This window comes from Lucilia sericata, unplaced genomic scaffold, assembly GCF_015586225.1.
Source record: "Lucilia sericata isolate MDLA Ls3-8-SP2 unplaced genomic scaffold, ASM1558622v1 Contig000950F_arrow, whole genome shotgun sequence".
NCBI classification, from domain to species: domain Eukaryota; kingdom Metazoa; phylum Arthropoda; class Insecta; order Diptera; family Calliphoridae; genus Lucilia; species Lucilia sericata.
In genome coordinates this window covers 2,742-22,189 of record NW_023994935.1, presented here as the reverse complement: position 1 = coordinate 22,189, position 19,448 = coordinate 2,742, and the positions used below count along the sequence as shown (strand labels likewise).

At 30.5% G+C, this 19,448-nt stretch overlaps 16 non-coding genes across 16 annotated transcripts; all 16 read right to left on the bottom strand.

The window, feature by feature from the left end:
* Positions 1–2,091: 2,091 nt before the first annotated feature.
* Positions 2,092–2,163, bottom strand: Trnaq-uug. Its single transcript has one exon. It is a non-coding gene; the product is annotated as a tRNA-Gln (tRNA).
* Positions 2,164–12,823: 10,660 nt separating this feature from the next.
* Positions 12,824–12,895, bottom strand: Trnaq-uug. The gene has a single exon. It is a non-coding gene; the product is annotated as a tRNA-Gln (tRNA).
* A 679-nt stretch (positions 12,896–13,574) lies between these two features.
* Positions 13,575–13,646, bottom strand: Trnaq-cug. Its single transcript has one exon. It is a non-coding gene; the product is annotated as a tRNA-Gln (tRNA).
* A 227-nt stretch (positions 13,647–13,873) lies between these two features.
* On the bottom strand, positions 13,874–13,945 carry Trnaq-uug. The gene has a single exon. It is a non-coding gene; the product is annotated as a tRNA-Gln (tRNA).
* A 162-nt stretch (positions 13,946–14,107) lies between these two features.
* Positions 14,108–14,179, bottom strand: Trnaq-uug. The gene has a single exon. It is a non-coding gene; the product is annotated as a tRNA-Gln (tRNA).
* Positions 14,180–14,351: 172 nt separating this feature from the next.
* Positions 14,352–14,423, bottom strand: Trnaq-uug. The gene has a single exon. It is a non-coding gene; the product is annotated as a tRNA-Gln (tRNA).
* A 163-nt stretch (positions 14,424–14,586) lies between these two features.
* On the bottom strand, positions 14,587–14,658 carry Trnaq-cug. Its single transcript has one exon. It is a non-coding gene; the product is annotated as a tRNA-Gln (tRNA).
* A 175-nt stretch (positions 14,659–14,833) lies between these two features.
* On the bottom strand, positions 14,834–14,905 carry Trnaq-uug. The gene has a single exon. It is a non-coding gene; the product is annotated as a tRNA-Gln (tRNA).
* Positions 14,906–15,155: 250 nt separating this feature from the next.
* Positions 15,156–15,227, bottom strand: Trnaq-uug. The gene has a single exon. It is a non-coding gene; the product is annotated as a tRNA-Gln (tRNA).
* Positions 15,228–15,518: 291 nt separating this feature from the next.
* On the bottom strand, positions 15,519–15,590 carry Trnaq-uug. Its single transcript has one exon. It is a non-coding gene; the product is annotated as a tRNA-Gln (tRNA).
* A 243-nt stretch (positions 15,591–15,833) lies between these two features.
* Positions 15,834–15,905, bottom strand: Trnaq-uug. Its single transcript has one exon. It is a non-coding gene; the product is annotated as a tRNA-Gln (tRNA).
* A 369-nt stretch (positions 15,906–16,274) lies between these two features.
* On the bottom strand, positions 16,275–16,346 carry Trnaq-uug. The gene has a single exon. It is a non-coding gene; the product is annotated as a tRNA-Gln (tRNA).
* Positions 16,347–16,602: 256 nt separating this feature from the next.
* On the bottom strand, positions 16,603–16,674 carry Trnaq-uug. Its single transcript has one exon. It is a non-coding gene; the product is annotated as a tRNA-Gln (tRNA).
* A 1,378-nt stretch (positions 16,675–18,052) lies between these two features.
* Trnaq-uug lies at positions 18,053–18,124 on the bottom strand. The gene has a single exon. It is a non-coding gene; the product is annotated as a tRNA-Gln (tRNA).
* Positions 18,125–18,427: 303 nt separating this feature from the next.
* Trnaq-uug lies at positions 18,428–18,499 on the bottom strand. Its single transcript has one exon. It is a non-coding gene; the product is annotated as a tRNA-Gln (tRNA).
* A 257-nt stretch (positions 18,500–18,756) lies between these two features.
* On the bottom strand, positions 18,757–18,828 carry Trnaq-uug. Its single transcript has one exon. It is a non-coding gene; the product is annotated as a tRNA-Gln (tRNA).
* Positions 18,829–19,448: the final 620 nt, after the last annotated feature.

Here is a 19,448-nt window from a genome sequence, read left to right as displayed (position 1 = left end):
AGTTCTGTTCTAGTTCTGTTCTAGTTCTGTTCTAGTTCTGTTCTAGTTCTGTTCTAGTTCTGTTCTAGTTCTGTTCTAGTTCTGTTCTAGTTCTGTTCTAGTTCTGTTCTAGTTCTGTTCTAGTTTGTTCTAGTTCTGTTCTAGTTCTGTTCTAGTCTGTTCTAGTTCTGTTCTAGTTCTGTTCTAGTTCTGTTCTAGTTCTGTTCTAGTTCTGTTCTAGTTCTGTTCTAGTTCTGTTCTAGTTCTGTTCTATTTCTGTTCTAGTTCTGTTCTAGTTCTGTTCTAGTTCTGTTCTAGTTCTGTTCTAGTTCTGTTCTAGTTCTGTTCTAGTTCTGTTTAGTAGTTCTTTCTAGTTCTGTTCTAGTTCTGTTCTAGTTCTGTTCTAGTTCTATTCTAGTTCTGTTCTAGTTCTGTTCTAGTTCTGTTCTAGTTCTGTTCCAGGTCTGTTCTAGTTCTGTTCTAGTTCTGTTCTAGTTCTGTTCAAGTTCTGTTCTAGTTCTGTTCTAGTTTTTCTAGTTCTTTCTAGTTCTGTTCTAGTTCTGTTCTAGTTCTGTTCTAGTTCTGTTCTAGTTCTGTTCTAGTTCTGTTCTAGTTCTGTTCTAGTTCTGTTCTAGTTCTGTTCTAGTTCTGTTCTAGTTCTGTTCTAGTTCTGTTCTAGTTCTGTTCTAGTTCTGTTCTAGTTCTGTTCTAGTTCTGTTCTAGTTCTGTTCTAGTTCTGTTCTGTTCTAGTACTGTTCTAGTACTGTTCTAGTTCTGTTCTATTTAGTATATTGGTCAAACCGCTCATGAAATACCCTTTTATATTTATCGCTATTTCAAATTTAATTTCAGTTTCATAACTCATTAACCCAAAACTCCTCTTCATATATCTATATTGCTTATCTCTTCTGTACCTTCTTCTCATATTTACCTTAAATCAACAACCATCTGATTCATTCAATTGTTCTAAATATTTTCCATTTACTTCAAGTGGTTTCTTTGACCCCCAGGCAATTCATGTCATATCTATAACACATTCATATATAAAAATGTGAAGCATCAAACAGACGCGTCAATAATTAAAATTATTAATGTGATTAATGACTTATAAGTAGTTCTTTTATTAAAGAAATAAATGTTTATATTTCTTTTCTCTTTGTTTTTTTTTTAAGAATATAAATGAATTTGCGAAAAGAAAGAAATCAAGACGGCACTTTAAATACTTGTTGAAAAATCTATAATTTATTATTTTAAGAAAAAGAAGTTTTTGTTTAAACTTTTTTTAAATTTTAAACATTTTTATAAAATTCAGTACAAAAGAAGATTTAGCTCACTGTTTTAACTAAAGTAATGTTGAGTTGACATTTTAGGCTTTTGTCATTTGCATCCTCTAGCTGTAAAATATGACTCCTTCTTATTCTATGGATTTCATGTTTTTTTTCCTCCTTTTACTGTGTAATAAACCCAATTGTTTGTTGGTTGAATGGAAGAGGTTATTTGTTTGGTTGAGTTTACTGGTTTTGGTTTGCAAGTATGAATAGTAATTCAATATTTTGCATTAATTAAAAATGCCATGCATCATGCTTCTATTACAGAATGAAATTTAATGTATGATAACGTCATGGGAAATGCTAAAGACCGTATGTTCTAGGGTTGAAAACTTTCGAAAATTGTTTACAACTTTTTTGGGGTGTTTAATGAAATTAATATGATATTGACAAAGTTTTCATTTCAAAACAATTATAACTTTAGTATTTTCCACTTTAGGCAGCGATATGTCATACATTATTAATGCTGCCTTGTATGTCCACGTGACCATGCAACATGCATCATTTTGCTGCTCTTACTACTTACTTTACTTTTGGTATAAAGTTAATGAGATATTTTGTAAAATAATATCTACTAATTAATGACAATGTAAGATATTTAATATGTAAATAATATAGAAATTTATTTAAATAAATTTATTTCATAATATTGTACACAGAGCTAGTTGATACTGGTGTTGCAGCAATAAAATGACATTTAAACAGATTAAGTCAAACATTTTTAAATAAAAATTTGTTTAAAATTCATTTGTAAAGTAAAAAATATACAAAAAAGAACTTTAGAAGGTTCTACCGAGATTTGAACTCGGATCGCTGGATTCAAAGTCCAGAGTGCTAACCATTACACCATAGAACCGTTATAATTCTACATAAATAAACAACGGTTTTTCGTTGTTTTCGGTAATGTGGGTTCGCACCCTGTATTTTTAAATAATTTTTGAATATTTTTAAAACATAATAAAAAATTTAAAATAAATATGCAAATAAGATTTAAAATTATTAGCAGTGAAAACAAAAAAGTCCGTTTTCTGGCTAAGCTAGAGGAGCTAGGGCCAAAACGATGAACATCTGTGATCACTTTTATTTTCTACTAAATGTCGATTCTTGAGTGAAAACATAAAAGTACATTTTCTGGCTAAACTATAGGAGCTAGGGCTAAAACGATGGAAATCTGTGATCACTTTTTTTCTACCAAAAACTCCATTTTTTCTACCAAAAGTCCATTTTCTGGCTAAACCAGAAGAGCTAGGGCCAAAATAATGAAAATCTGTGATCACTTATATTTCCTACCAAAATTCCATTTTTTGAGTGAAAACATAAAATTCCATTTTCTAGCTAAACTAGAAGAACTAGGGCCAAAATAATGAAAATCTGTGATCACTTATATATCCTACCAAAATTCCATTTTTTTGAGTGAAAACATAAAAGTCCATTTTCTGGCTAAACTAGAAGAGGTAGGGCTAAAATAATGAAAATCTGTGATCACTTATATTTTGTACCAAAATTCCATTTTTTGAGAGAAAACATAAAAGTCCATTTTCTGGCAAAACTAGAAGAGCTAGGGCCAAAATAATGAAAATCTGTGATCACTTATATTTTGTACCGAATTTCCATTTTTTGAGTGAAAACATAAAGGTCCATTTTCTGGCTAAACTAGAAGAGCTAGGGACAAAATAATGAAAATCAGTGATCACTTATATTTCCTGCCAAAATTTCATTTTTTAAGTAAAAACATAATTTCAGTGAAAAAATAAAAGTCCATTTTCTAGCTAAACTAGAAGAGGTAGGGCTAAAATAATGAAAATCTGTAATCACTTATATTTTGTACCAAAATTCAATTTTTTGAGTGAAAACATAAAAGTCCATTTTCAGGCTAAACTAGAAGAGGTAGGGCCAAAATAATGAAAATATGTGATCACTTATATTTCCTACCAAATTTGCATTTTTTGAGTGAAAACATAAAAGTCCATTTTCTGGCTAAACTAGAAGAGCTAGGGCCTAAATAATGAAAATCTGTGATCACTTATATTTTGTACAAAAATTTAATTTTTTGAGTGAAAACATAAAGGTCCATTTTCTGGCTAAACTAGAAGAGCTAGGGCCAAAATGATTAATATCTGTGATCACTTATATTTCCTACCAAAACTCTATTTTTCTCAGTGAAAACATAAAAGTCCATTTTCTGGCTAAACCAGAAGAGCTAGGGCAATGAAAATCTGTGATCACTTATATATCCTACCAAAATTTCATTTTTTAAGTGAAAACATAAAATTTTATTTTCTAGCTAAACTAGAAGAACTAGGGCTAAAATAATGAAAATCTGTGATCACTTATATTTCCTACCAAAATTCCATTTTTTGAGTGAAAACATAAAAGTCAAATTTCTGGCTAAACTAGAAGAGCTAGGGCCAAAATAATGAAAATCTGTGATCACATACATTTCCTGCCAAAATTCAATTTTTTGAGTGAAAACATAAAAGTCCATTTTCTGGCTAAACTAGAAGAGGTAGGGCTAAAATAATGAAAATCTGTGATCACTTATATTTCCTACCAAAATTCCATTTTTTGAGTGAAAACATAAAATTCCATTTTCTAGCTAAACTAGAAGAACTAGGGCCAAAATAATGAAAATCTGTGATCACTTATATATCCTACCAAAATTCCATTTTTTTGAGTGAAAACATAAAAGTCCATTTTCTGGCTAAACTAGGAGAACTAGGGCCAAAATAATGAAAATCTGTGATCACTTATATTTCCTACCAAAATTTCATTTTTTAAGTGAAAACATAAAATTTTATTTTCTAGCTAAACTAGAAGAACTAGGGCCAAAATAATGAAAATCTGTGATCACATACATTTCCTGCCAAAATTCAATTTTTTGAGTGAAAACATAAGAGTCCATTTTCTGGCTAAACTAGAAGAGGTAGGGCTAAAATAATGAAAATCTGTGATCACTTATATTTCCTACCAAAATTCCATTTTTTGAGTGAAAACATAAAATTCCATTTTCTAGCTAAACTAGAAGAACTAGGGCCAAGATAATGAAAATCTGTGATCACTTATATATCCTACCAAAATTCCATTTTTTTGAGTGAAAACATAAAAGTCCATTTTCTGGCTAAACTAGAAGAGCTAGGGCCAAAATAATGAAAATCTGTGATCACTTATATTTCCTACCAAAATTTCTTTTTTTAAGTGAAAACATAAAATTTTATTTTCTAGCTAAACTAGAAGAACTAGGGCTAAAATAATGAAAATCTGTGATCACTTATATTTCCTACCAAAATTCCATTTTTTGAGTGAAAACATAAAAGTCCATTTTCTGGCTAAACTAGAAGAGCTAGGGCCAAAATAATGAAAATCTGTGATCACATACATTTCCTGCCAAAATTCAATTTTTTGAGTGAAAACATAAAAGTCCATTTTCTGGCTAAACTAGAAGAGGTAGGGCTAAAATAATGAAAATCTGTGATCACTTATATTTCCTACCAAAATTCCATTTTTTGAGTGAAAACATAAAATTCCATTTTCTAGCTAAACTAGAAGAACTAGGGCCAAAATAATGAAAATCTGTGATCACTTATATATCCTACCAAAATTCCATTTTTTTGAGTGAAAACATAAAAGTCCATTTTCTGGCTAAACTAGAAGAGGTAGGGCCAAAATAATGAAAATCTGTGATCACTTATATATCCTACCAAAATTCCATTTTTTTGAGTGAAAACATAAAAGTCCATTTTCTGGCTAAACTAGAAGAGATAGTGCTAAAATAATGATAATCTGTGATCACTTATATTTCCTACCAAATTTCCATTTTTTTGAGTGAAAACATAAAAGTCCATTTTCTGGCTAGAAGAGCTAGGGCCAAAATAATGAAAATCTGTGATCACTTATATTTCCTGCCAAAATTTCATTTTTTGAGTAAAAACATAAAAGTCCATTTTCTGGCTAAACTAGAAGAGGTAGGGCCAAAATAATGAAAATCTGTGATCACTTATATTTCCTACCAAAATTCCATTTTTTGAGTGAAAACATAAAAGTCCATTTTCTGGCTAAACTAGAAGAGCTAGGGCCAAAATAATGAAAATCTGTGATCACATACATTTCCTGCCAAAATTCAATTTTTTGAGTGAAAACATAAAAGTCCATTTTCTGGCTAAACTAGAAGAGGTAGGGCTAAAATAATGAAAATCTGTGATCACTTATATTTCCTACCAAAATTCCATTTTTTGAGTGAAAACATAAAATTCCATTTTCTAGCTAAACTAGAAGAACTAGGGCCAAAATAATGAAAATCTGTGATCACTTATATATCCTACCAAAATTCCATTTTTTTGAGTGAAAACATAAAAGTCCATTTTCTGGCTAAACTAGAAGAGGTAGGGCCAAAATAATGAAAATCTGTGATCACTTATATATCCTACCAAAATTCCATTTTTTTGAGTGAAAACATAAAAGTCCATTTTCTGGCTAAACTAGAAGAGATAGTGCTAAAATAATGATAATCTGTGATCACTTATATTTCCTACCAAATTTCCATTTTTTTGAGTGAAAACATAAAAGTCCATTTTCTGGCTAGAAGAGCTAGGGCCAAAATAATGAAAATCTGTGATCACTTATATTTCCTGCCAAAATTTCATTTTTTGAGTAAAAACATAAAAGTCCATTTTCTGGCTAAACTAGAAGAGGTAGGGCCAAAATAATGAAAATCTGTGATCACTTATATTTTGTACCAAAATTCCATTTTTTGAGAGAAAACATAAAAGTCCATTTTCTGGCAAAACTAGAAAAGCTAGGGCCAAAATAATGAAAATCTGTGATCACTTATATTTTGTACCAAAACTCGATTTTTTGAGTGAAAACATAAAAGTCCATTTTCTGGCTAAACTAGAAGAGCTAGGGCCAAAGGAATGATAATCTGTGATCACTATTATTTCCTACCAAAATCCCATTTTTTGAGAGAAAACATAAAAGTCCATTTTCTGGCAAAACTAGAAAAGCTAGGGCCAAAATAATGAAAATCTGTGATCACTTATATTTTGTACCAAAACTCGATTTTTTGAGTGAAAACATAAAAGTCCATTTTCTGGATAAACTAGAAGAGCTAGGGCCAAAGGAATGATAATCTGTGATCACTATTATTTCCTACCAAAATCCCATTTTTTGAGTGAAAACATAAAAGTCCATTTTCTGTCTAAACTAGAAGAGCTAGGGCCAAAATAATGAAAATCTGTGATCACTTATATATCCTACCAAAATTCCATTTTTTTGAGTGAAAACATAAAAGTCCATTTTCTGGCTAAACTAGAAGAGCTAGGGCCAAAATAATGAAAATCTGTGATCACTTATATTTCCTACCAAAATTCTATTTTTCTCAGTGAAAACATAAAAGTCCATTTTCGGGCTAAACTAGAAGAGCTAGGGCCAAAGCAATGAAAATCTGTGATCATTTATATTTCCTACCAAAACTCGATTTTTTGAGTGAAAACATAAAAGTCCATTTTCTGGCTAAACTAGAAGAGCTAGGGCCAAAACAAAGAAAATCTGTGATCACTTATATATCCTACCAAAATTCAATTTTTTGAGTGAAAACATAAAAGTCCATTTTCTGGCTAAACTAGAAGAGATAGGGCCAAAATAATGAAAATCTGTGATCACTTATATTTCCTGCCAAAATTTCATTTTTTTGAGTGAAAACATAAAAGTCCATTTTCTGGCTAAACTAGAAGAGGTAGGGCCAAAATAATGAAAATCTGTGATCACTTATATTTTGTACCAAAACTCGATTTTTTGAGTGAAAACATAAAAGTCCATTTTCTGGCTAAACTAGAAGAGCTAGGGCCAAAGGAATGATAATCTGTGATCACTATTATTTCCTACCAAAATCCCATTTTTTGAGTGAAAACATAAAAGTCCATTTTCTGGCTAAACTAGAAGAGCTAGGGCTAAAATAATGAAAATCTGTGATCACTTATATTTCCTACCAAATTTCCATTTTTTGCGTGAAAACATAAAAGTCCAATTTCTGGCAAAACCAGAAAAGCTAGGGCCATAGCTCTTCTAGCCATAGCTCTTCTAGTTTAGCCAGAAAATGGACTTTTCTGGCTAAACTAGAAGAGCTAGGGCCTGTGATCACTTATATTTCCTACCAAAATTCTATTTTTCTAAGTGAAAACATAAAAGTCCATTTTCGGGCTAAACTAGAAGAGCTAGGGCCAAAGCAATGAAAATCTGTGATCATTTATATTTCCTACCAAAACTCGATTTTTTGAGTGAAAACATAAAAGTCCATTTTCTGGCTAAACTAGAAGAGCTAGGGCCAAAACAAAGAAAATCTGTGATCACTTATATATCCTACCAAAATTCAATTTTTTGAGTGAAAACATAAAAGTCCATTTTCTGGCTAAACTAGAAGAGCTAGGGCCAAAATAATGAAAATCTGTGATCACTTATATTTCCTACCAAAATTCTATTTTTCTCAGTGAAAACATAAAAGTCCATTTTCTGGCTAAACTAGAAGAGCTAGGGCCAAAATAATGAAAATCTGTGATCACTTATATTTCCTATCGAAATTTAATTTGTGATCACTATTATTTCCTACCAAATTCACATTTTTTGAGTGAAAACATAAAAGTCTGTTTTCTGGCTAAACTAGAAGAGCTAGGGCTAAAATAATGAAAATCTGTGATCACTTATATTTCCTGCCAAAATTTCATTTTTTGAGTGAAAACATAAAGGTCCATTTTCTGGCTAAACTAGAAGAGCTAGGGCCAAAGCAATGATAATCTGTGATCACTTATAGTTCTTACCAAAACTCTATTTTTTGAGTGAAAACATAAAAATCCATTTTCTGGCTAAACTAGAAGTGCTAGGGCCAAAATAATGAAAATCTGTGATCACTTATATTTCCTACCAAAATTTCATTTTTTGAGTGAAAACATAAAAGTCCAATTTCTGGCTAAACCAGAAGAGCTAGGGCCAAAATAATGAAAATCTGTGATCACTTATATTTCCTACCAAAATTTCATTTATTCAGTGAAAACATCAAAGTTCATTTTCGGGCTAGGGCCAAAGCAGTGAAAATCTGTGATCATTTATATTTCCTACCAAAACTCGATTTTTTGAGTGAAAACATAAAAGTCCATTTTCTGGCTAAACTAGAAGAGCTAGGGCCAAAACAAAGAAAATCTGTGATCACTTATATATCCTACCAAAATTCCATTTTTTTAGTGAAAACATAAAGGTCCATTTTCTGGCTAAACTAGAAGAGGTAGGGCTAAAATAATGAAAATCTGTGATCACTTATATATCCTACCAAAATTCTATTTTTTGAGTGAAAACATAAAAGTCCATTTTCTGGCTAAACCAGAAGAGCTAGGGCCAAAATAATGAAAATCTGTGATCACTTATATTTTGTACCAAAACTCGATTTTTTGAGTGAAAACATAAAAGTCCATTTTCTGGCTAAACTAGAAGAGCTAGGGCCAAAGGAATCCCATTTTTGAGTGAAAACATAAAAGTCCATTTTCTGGCTAAACTAGAAGTGCTAGGGCTAAAATAATGAAAATCTGTGATCACTTATATTTCCTACCAAATTTCCATTTTTTGGGTGAAAACATTAAAGTCCATTTTCGGGCTAAACTAGAAGAGCTAGGGCCAAAGCAATGAAAATCTGTGATCACTTAGATTTCCTACCAAAACTCGATTTTTTGAGTGAAAACATAAAAGTCCATTTTCTGGCTAAACAAGAAGAGCTATGGCCAAAACGATGAAAATCTGTGATGAGTTATATTTCATACCAAAATTGAATTTTTTTCAGTGAAAATATAAAAGTCCATTTTCTGGCTAAACTAGAAGAGCTAGGGCCAAAATAATGAAAATCTGTGATCACTTATATTTTGTACCAAAATTTCATTTTTTGTGTGAAAACGTAAAAGTGCATTTTCTGGCTAAACTGGAAGAGCTAGGGCCAGAATAATGAAAATCTGTGATCACTTATATTTCCTACCAAAATTCCATTTTTTGAGTGAAAACATAAAAGTCCATTTTCTGGCTAAACTAGAAGAGCTAGGGCCAAAATAATGAAAATCTGTGATCACATACATTTCCTGCCAAAATTCAATTTTTTGAGTGAAAACATAAAAGTCCATTTTCTGGCTAAACTAGAAGAGGTAGGGCTAAAATAATGAAAATCTGTGATCACTTATATTTCCTACCAAAATTCCATTTTTTGAGTGAAAACATAAAATTCCATTTTCTAGCTAAACTAGAAGAACTAGGGCCAAAATAATGAAAATCTGTGATCACTTATATATCCTACCAAAATTCCATTTTTTTGAGTGAAAACATAAAAGTCCATTTTCTGGCTAGAAGAGCTAGGGCCAAAATAATGAAAATCTGTGATCACTTATATTTCCTGCCAAAATTTCATTTTTTGAGTAAAAACATAAAAGTCCATTTTCTGGCTAAACTAGAAGAGGTAGGGCCAAAATAATGAAAATCTGTGATCACTTATATTTTGTACCAAAATTCCATTTTTTGAGAGAAAACATAAAAGTCCATTTTCTGGCAAAACTAGAAAAGCTAGGGCCAAAATAATGAAAATCTGTGATCACTTATATTTTGTACCAAAACTCGATTTTTTGAGTGAAAACATAAAAGTCCATTTTCTGGCTAAACTAGAAGAGCTAGGGCCAAAGGAATGATAATCTGTGATCACTATTATTTCCTACCAAAATCCCATTTTTTGAGAGAAAACATAAAAGTCCATTTTCTGGCAAAACTAGAAAAGCTAGGGCCAAAATAATGAAAATCTGTGATCACTTATATTTTGTACCAAAACTCGATTTTTGAGTGAAAACATAAAAGTCCATTTTCTGGCTAAACTAGAAGAGCTAGGGCCAAAGGAATGATAATCTGTGATCACTATTATTTCCTACCAAAATCCCATTTTTTGAGTGAAAACATAAAAGTCCATTTTCTGTCTAAACTAGAAGAGCTAGGGCCAAAATAATGAAAATCTGTGATCACTTATATATCCTACCAAAATTCAATTTTTTTGAGTGAAAACATAAAAGTCCATTTTCTGGCTAAACTAGAAGAGCTAGGGCCAAAATAATGAAAATCTGTGATCACTTATATTTCCTACCAAAATTTCATTTTTTGAGTGAAAACATAAAAGTCCATTTTCTGGCTAGAAGAGATAATGAAAATCTGTGATCACTTATATTTCCTGCCAAAATTTCATTTTTTTGAGTGAAAACATAAAAGTCCATTTTCTGGCTAAACTAGAAGAGGTAGGGCCAAAATAATGAATATCTGTGATCACTTATATTTTGTACCAAAACTCGATTTTTTGAGTGAAAACATAAAAGTCCATTTTCTGGCTAAACTAGAAGAGCTAGGGCCAAAGGAATGATAATCTGTGATCACTATTATTTCCTACCAAAATCCCATTTTTTGAGTGAAAACATAAAAGTCCATTTTCTGGCTAAACTAGAAGAGCTAGGGCTAAAATAATGAAAATCTGTGATCACTTATATTTCCTACCAAATTTCCATTTTTTGAGTGAAAACATAAAAGTCCAATTTCTGGCAAAACCAGAAAAGCTAGGGCCATAGCTCTTCTAGCCATAGCTCTTCTAGTTTAGCCAGAAAATGGACTTTTCTGGCTAAACTAGAAGAGCTAGGGCCAAAATAATGAAAATCTGTGATCACTTATATTTCCTACCAAAATTCTATTTTTCTAAGTGAAAACATAAAAGTCCATTTTCAGGCTAAACTAGAAGAGCTAGGGCCAAAGCAATGAAAATCTGTGATCATTTATATTTCCTACCAAAACTCGATTTTTTGAGTGAAAACATAAAAGTCCATTTTCTGGCTAAACTAGAAGAGCTAGGGCCAAAACAAAGAAAATCTGTGATCACTTATATATCCTACCAAAATTCAATTTTTTGAGTGAAAACATAAAAGTGCATTTTCTGGCTAAACTAGAAGAGCTAGGGCCAAAATAATGAAAATCTGTGATCACTTATATTTCCTACCAAAATTCTATTTTTCTCAGTGAAAACATAAAAGTCCATTTTCTGGCTAAACTAGAAGAGCTAGGGCCAAAATAATGAAAATCTGTGATCACTTATATTTCCTATCAAAATTTAATTTGTGATCACTATTATTTCCTACCAAATTCACATTTTTTGAGTGAAAACATAAAAGTCTGTTTTCTGGCTAAACTAGAAGAGCTAGGGCTAAAATAATGAAAATCTGTGATCACTTATATTTCCTGCCAAAATTTCATTTTTTGAGTGAAAACATAAAGGTCCATTTTCTGGCTAAACTATAGTTCTTACCAAAACTCTATTTTTTGAGTGAAAACATAAAAATCCATTTTCTGGCTAAACTAGAAGTGCTAGGGCCAAAATAATGAAAATCTGTGATCACTTATATTTCCTACCAAAATTTCATTTTTTGAGTGAATTCATAAAAGTCCAATTTCTGGCTAAACCAGAAGAGCTAGGGCCAAAATAATGAAAATCTGTGATCGTTTATATTTCCTACCAAAATTCCATTTATTCAGTGAAAACATCAAAGTTCATTTTCGGGCTAGGGCCAAAGCAATGAAAATCTGTGATCACTTATATTTCCTACCAAATTTCCATTTTTTGGGTGAAAACATTAAAGTCCATTTTCGGGCTAAACTAGAAGAGCTAGGGCCAAAGCAATGAAAATCTGTGATCACTTAGATTTCCTACCAAAACTCGATTTTTTGAGTGAAAACATAAAAGTCCATTTTCTGGCTAAACTAGAAGAGCTATGGACAAAACGATGAAAATCTGTGATGAGTTATATTTCATACCAAAATTGAATTTTTTTCAGTGAAAATATAAAAGTCCATTTTCTGGCTAAACTAGAAGAGCTAGGGCCAAAATAATGAAAATCTGTGATCACTTATATTTTGTATCAAAATTTCATTTTTTGTGTGAAAACGTAAAAGTGCATTTTCTGGCTAAACTGGAAGAGGTAGGGCCAGAATAATGAAAATCTGTGATCACTTATATTTCCTACCAAAATCCCATTTTTTGAGTGAAAACATAAAAGTCCAATTTCTGGCTAAACTAGAAGTGCTAGGGCCAAATCAATGATAATCTGTGATCACTTACAGTTCTTACACAAACTCGATTTGTTGAGTGAAAACATAAAAGTCAATTTTCTGGCTAAACCAGAGGAGCTAGGACCACAACGTTGAAAATCTGTGATCAATTTTATTTTCTACCAAAAACTTTGATTTTTGAGTGAAAACATAAAAGTCCATTTTTTGGCCAAACTAGAGGAGCTAGGGCCCAAACGATAAACATCTCTGATCACTTTATTTTCCACCAAAAACTCGATTTTGGAGTGAAAACATAAAAGTCCATTTTCTGGTGAAACTAGAGGAGCTAGGGCCACAAGTATGATAATCTGTGATTTGTGATGAAATTCTCTGTAGTTATGATGGGTGGTCATAAAAAGAGATTTACCAGGTTCTACCGAGATTTGAACTCGGATCGCTGGATTCAAAGTCCAGAGTGCTAACCATTACACCATAGAACCGTTATAAATTTGAGGTAAACATAACCTTACATAAAATAAATGTAGAACTATACTCCACAGCGTTCCAGGAATGATTGCTTACAGAGTCCGTTCTTGAACTAACAATCTGACCATATTACTTAACATATGGACTTTGAACAAATGATCAGAGTCAGAATACATTTTAAGAGCCAATGATGAAGGGTTAACATAAGTCTTCTGAATGGCTATAGCGTTTTATAGGCTAAAATATATGCAATAACAAATGAAAGTAGATCGAACTTTTCGAAGTTGATAGTAGTAGAGTCTATATATTTGGGTGCAAGTTAGACATGCAGTTTATTTTGGCTCCCCTGTAATAAATATTTTCCTACTTTCTTGATGAATGTCTTGTCCTTAGTCTGAAGAGAAATAGATTGATTAGCAGCTATACTATATCCAAGCTTGTCTGGGACTAAACTTAATGACCTACTGAGATATCTAAATGCTACAGCTTATATCTAATGATGATTTAAATAAATATATGTATGTACATCTGACGAGTGATATTGTCTTGTCGAAATAGAGTCCATTTGTGACTCTACTTGACTGTTTGTGAACTAACATATTAACCGGTATCAACATTGACTTTAATTCATTTGAAGTAGTTTAAAACCTATTGTATTCAAATTAAGAATTTGAAAAAAATTTCATCTCACTTAGGTTCTACCGAGATTTGAACTCGGATCGCTGGATTCAGAGTCCAAAGTGCTAACCATTACACCATAGAACCGGTTATTTTAAGAACATAAAATTTGCATATTTCAATTAGATAGCCATTATACATACTAGATTAAAAGAAAAATATGTAAAATGAAATTGGCAAGTGGTAAATAAGAGGTCATCTACCCAATTTACAAATTTGCACTTTCTATATCTTTAAGGGTAGAAAGTACAGTTACTTTGCATAAATATTTAGAACTCTTTACTAATAATTCTTAGGTATAAAAATATCCATACAGGTTCTACCGAGATTTGAACTCGGATCGCTGGATTCAAAGTCCAGAGTGCTAACCATTACACCATAGAACCGGATGTTCAAGCAAGAATGTTCTTTTCTAATTAAAGTCTATAATCAGAAAACCGATAAGTATTAATATATATCTAAGTAAAGTTTTATCCAAAATGTGTAAAATTTTGTTAGTGTGAACGCATTAAGAACTTTAAAACGAATACATAACAAAAAATCCATACAGGTTCTACCGAGATTTGAACTCAGATCGCTGGATTCAAAGTCCAGAGTGCTAACCATTACACCATAGAACCGTTTAAAAGCGGTGTCAGCTCTCTAAAAATCCGAATGATGTACAATTCTCATTTGATCAAAAATTTTATATAATATTTAACCAAAAAGTGGCATTCAAAATGTCATATTGTATGTTCTAATGTGAACATAAGACTGAAACCAATATTCAACTGAATAGCAAAAAATCTGCACAGGTTCTACCGAGATTTGAACTCAGATCGCTGGATTCAAAGTCCAGAGTGCTAACCATTACACCATAGAACCGTTAATTCAAAATCCCAAGCGTTATCTTAACAAACCGGTTATATAAAAATAACTCATTACGAAAGCAGAACCTGTCATCAGTTAGGTAATCTATGTTCTCAAACATTAGTTTTTTAAAAAATATGAAAAATAATAAGTTATAAAAAAAGTTTCTTTCTAACTTAGGTTCTACCGAGATTTGAACTCGGATCGCTGGATTCAGAGTCCAAAGTGCTAACCATTACACCATAGAACCGGTTATTCGCCTGAACGTTAATTACTTAATTGAGCTCTTTTGCAACTAAAAATAGTTATTAAATGTTAGCAAAAGAGTGAGAAAATAAATTTGAAGAGAAAATTTGACTTAAGCGTCGAATATGGTAGATAATAGACATGTATGTATATTGAAACGTATGCCAAAAAATCTGCACAGGTTCTACCGAGATTTGAACTCAGATCGCTGGATTCAAAGTCCAGAGTGCTAACCATTACACCATAGAACCGGTTACTTGATGCCGGTATCCCTTTTTTGTTTACTTTAGAATAGAGATGAAGGAGTTTAAATTTTGAGATCTGAAGGTAAATAATTTATACTTATATCGTAGGAAAGCTACTTGTATGTACTTGTAGATGTTATATAAATAGTGTTTTAATTACTAAATCATAGAATCTTTGAACATTTGCCATATCTCTTCAAAATTCCGAGAATATAATGATATATAATTATGAAAGCAATACCAAAAAAATCTGCACAGGTTCTACCGAGATTTGAACTCAGATCGCTGGATTCAAAGTCCAGAGTGCTAACCATTACACCATAGAACCGGTTACTTTTTATTGATAATTATCTTTTTCATAAACAATGACTAAATATATGAAAATTTAAGCAATAGAGAAACATCTTCGAATCATATACAAAATGATAGGCTGCAATTATTCTTCATCTACAAAATGCTAATGATATACTAAATGATATATCTTAAAGGTTTATATCTCTTTTAAGATATATCATTAGAAATCTCTTAAGCTTTCATCATATTAGTTCTTCTTAAAGTTATATAAAGGTGTTAACAAAGTGATATCTTTAAAGAGAAATTGCCAAAAATCTTGTATTACAGGTTCTACCGAGATTTGAACTCGGATCGCTGGATTCAAAGTCCAGAGTGCTAACCATTACACCATAGAACCGGTTACTTATAGTAACAAAATTTTGTGATTTCAATTATGAAATAAAAAAGCTGCTAAAAATAAATCGGTTACTTTTGGGATTATAAATAGGTTTGGTAATTCAATTCAAAATTTGGTTTGGTTTAAATTTGATTAAGAACTCTATTCTACATTAGATTATAGTTTTATTTTAAGAGATTTCTAATTTAAAATAATATAAAATCAAAATGTATTCAATATATTTGATAAAAAATTGCTTTTAGTAGGTTCTACCGAGATTTGAACTCGGATCGCTGGATTCAAAGTCCAGAGTGCTAACCATTACACCATAGAACCGGTTACTTTTTCGATGATTAAGAAGCTTAGTTCAATATGAGTTTAATTGTAAAATTAAGAAAACACTTTTGGAAATTTTTGAAAATATTTCAAATAATTTGTAAAAATTCTTTAATTACATGAGGTATGTCTATATACATATGTATTAACTTTTTCTGGAAAACTGGTTAAATTAAACCCGTCAAGACAAGATTAATTACTTTCTTTTTTTGCCATACATATAAACATCTTAAAATTGCATTAAACGTTCAATTATCCCCTTCCCTTCCCTACTAATTATTCAATCTGATGATTTAATATTTCTGAATAATAATTTTAAATCTTATTTCAACTCCAGTTTTCCTTTTAAACAAAAAACTTTCTTTTAGCAGGTTCTACCGAGATTTGAACTCGGATCGCTGGATTCAAAGTCCAGAGTGCTAACCATTACACCATAGAACCGTTATCTATGCAATAGACCTAAAGTTAACCCTTGAAAGACTTAAGCAGATTTCAAAATAAAATATATTTTCGAATTTTGATATAACTCATTAAAAATTCTATCAAATATATTAAGTAAAAAGTGTAAAAACATAATAATCTCCACCAGTTTACAAGATTTGAAATCTGTAAATTTGATAATAACTCTTTTTCATAAATTTTTTAATAAATATGCATTTCTTTTAAATTAGTTTGCGACAAAAATTTATATTTCAACAGGTTCTACCGAGATTTGAACTCGGATCGCTGGATTCAAAGTCCAGAGTGCTAACCATTACACCATAGAACCGTTATCTAAGCAGCTGATAAAAAATTAACCCTTGGAAGGCTTAGGATGTTTTGAAAATAATATATTAAAAATAAATATCATTAAAATATGTATTAATATGTATAAATTAAATTTTTACATATTTAATACAAAAACAAACTGATTATTTAATTAAATAAATGCTTAATACATCCACAAAATTGTTTTGTAAAATGTGTTTTGAATGTTGAGTTAAAGAAAAACAATGTAATTAAAATTTTAAATCTTTAATATTGTTTCTAATTAAAGATTTAATTAATTTTACATTCAACTAAATATTGACTATTTCGTGCAAATACATAGTTTAGATTTAAAAAAATATCTGTTAAACTAGTCGATAGACTAGTCCATAGTCTAGTCTATAGTCTAGTCTATAGTCTAGTCTATAGTCTAGTCTATAGTCTAGTCTATAGTCTAGTCTATAGTCTAGTCTATAGTCTAGTCTATAGTCTAGTCTATAGTCTAGTCTATAGTCTAGTCTATAGTCTAGTCTATAGTCTAGTCTATAGTCTAGTCTATAGTCTAGTCTATAGTCTAGTCTATAGTCTAGATAGTCTAGTCTATAGTCTAGTCTAAAGTCTAGTCTATAGTCTAGTCTATAGTCTAGTCTATAGTCTAGTCTATAGTCTAGTCTATAGTCTAGTCTATAGTCTAGTCTATAGTCTAGTCTATAGTCTAGTCTATAGTCTAGTCTATAGTCTAGTCTATAGTCTAGTCTATAGTCTAGTCTATAGTCTAGTCTATAGTCTAGTCTATAGTCTAGTCTATAGTCTAGTCTATAGTCTAGTCTATAGTCTAGTCTATAGTCTAGTCTATAGTCTAGTCTATAGTCTAGTCTATAGTCTAGTCTATAGTCTAGTCTATAGTCTAGTCTATAGTCTAGTCTATAGTCTAGTCTATAGTCTAGTCTATAGTCTAGTCTATAGTCTAGTCTATAGTCTAGTCTATAGTCTAGTCTATAGTCTAGTCTATAGTCTAGTCTATAGTCTAGTCTATAGTCTAGTCTATAGTCTAGTCTATAGTCTAGTCTATAGTCTAGTCTATAGTCTAGTCTATAGTCTAGTCTATAGTCTAGTCTATAGTCTATAACCATATAACCATTACACCATAGAACCGGTTACTTATAGTAACAAAATTTTGTGATTTCAATTATGAAATAAAAAAGCTGCTAAACATAAATCGGTTACTTTTGGGATTATAAATAGGTTTGGTAATTCAATTCAAAATTTGGTTTGGTTTAAATTTGATTAAGAACTCTATTCTACATATTATATTATAGTTTTATTTTAAGAGATTTCTAATTTAAAATAATATAAAATCAAAATGTATTCAATATATTTGATAAAAAATTGCTTTTAGCAGGTTCTACCGAGATTTGAACTCGGATCGCTGGATTCAAAGTCCAGAGTGCTAACCATTACACCATAGAACCGGTTACTTTTTCGCTGATTAAGAAGCTTAGTTCAATATGAGTTTAATTGTAAAATTAAGAAAACACTTTTGGAAATTTTTTAATATTTTCCGAAAATATTTCAAATAATTTCTATATACAAATGTATTAACTTTTTCTGGAAAACTTTTTTTGCCATACATATAAACATCTTAAAATTTCATTAAACGTCCCCTTCCCTACTAATTTAATTATTCAATCTAATGATTTAATATTTCTGAATAATAATTTTAAATCTTTTTTTCAACTCTAGTTTTCCTTTTAAACAAAAAACTTTAATTTTACAGGTTCTACCGAGATTTGAACTCGGATCGCTGGATTCAAAGTCCAGAGTGCTAACCATTACACCATAGAACCGTTATCTATGCAATAGACCTAAAGTTAACCCTTGGAAGACTTAAGCAGATTTCAAAATAAAATATATTTTCGAATTTTGATATAACTCATTAAAAATTCTATCAAATATATTAAGATAAAAAGTGTAAAAACATAATAATCTCCACCAGTTTACTAGATTTGAAATCTGTAAATTTGATAATAACTCTTTTTCATAAATTTTTTAATAAATATGCATTTCTTTTAAATTAGTTTGCGACAAAAATTTATATTTCAACAGGTTCTACCGAGATTTGAACTCGGATCGCTGGATTCAAAGTCCAGAGTGCTAACCATTACACCATAGAACCGTTATCTAAGCAGCTGATAAAAAATTAACCCTTGGAAGGCTTAGGATGTTTTGAAAATAATATATTAAAAATAAATATCATTAAAATATGTATTAATATGTATAAATTAAATTTTTACATATTTAATACAAAAACAAACTGATTATTTAATTAAATAAATGCTTAATACATCCACAAAATTGTTTTGTAAAATGTGTTTTGAATGTTGAGTTAAAGAAAAACAATGTAATTAAAATTTTAAATCTTTAATATTGTTTCTAATTAAAGATTTAATTAATTTTACATTCAACTAAATATTGACTATTTCGTGCAAATACATAGTTTAGTTAAAATTTAAAATATCTGTTAAACTAGTCGATAGACTAGTCCATAGTCTAGTCTATAGTCTAGTCTATAGTCTAGTCTAGTCTATTCTTAGTCTGTAGTCTATAGTCTAGTCTATAGTCTAGTCTATAGTCTAGTCTATAGTCTAGTCTATAGTCTAGTCTATAGTCTAGTCTATAGTCTAGTCTATAGTCTAGTCTAATAGTCTAGTCTATATCTAGTCCTATAGTCTAGTCTATAGTCTAGTCTATAGTCTAGTCTATAGTCTAGTCTATAGTCTAGTCTATAGTCTAGTC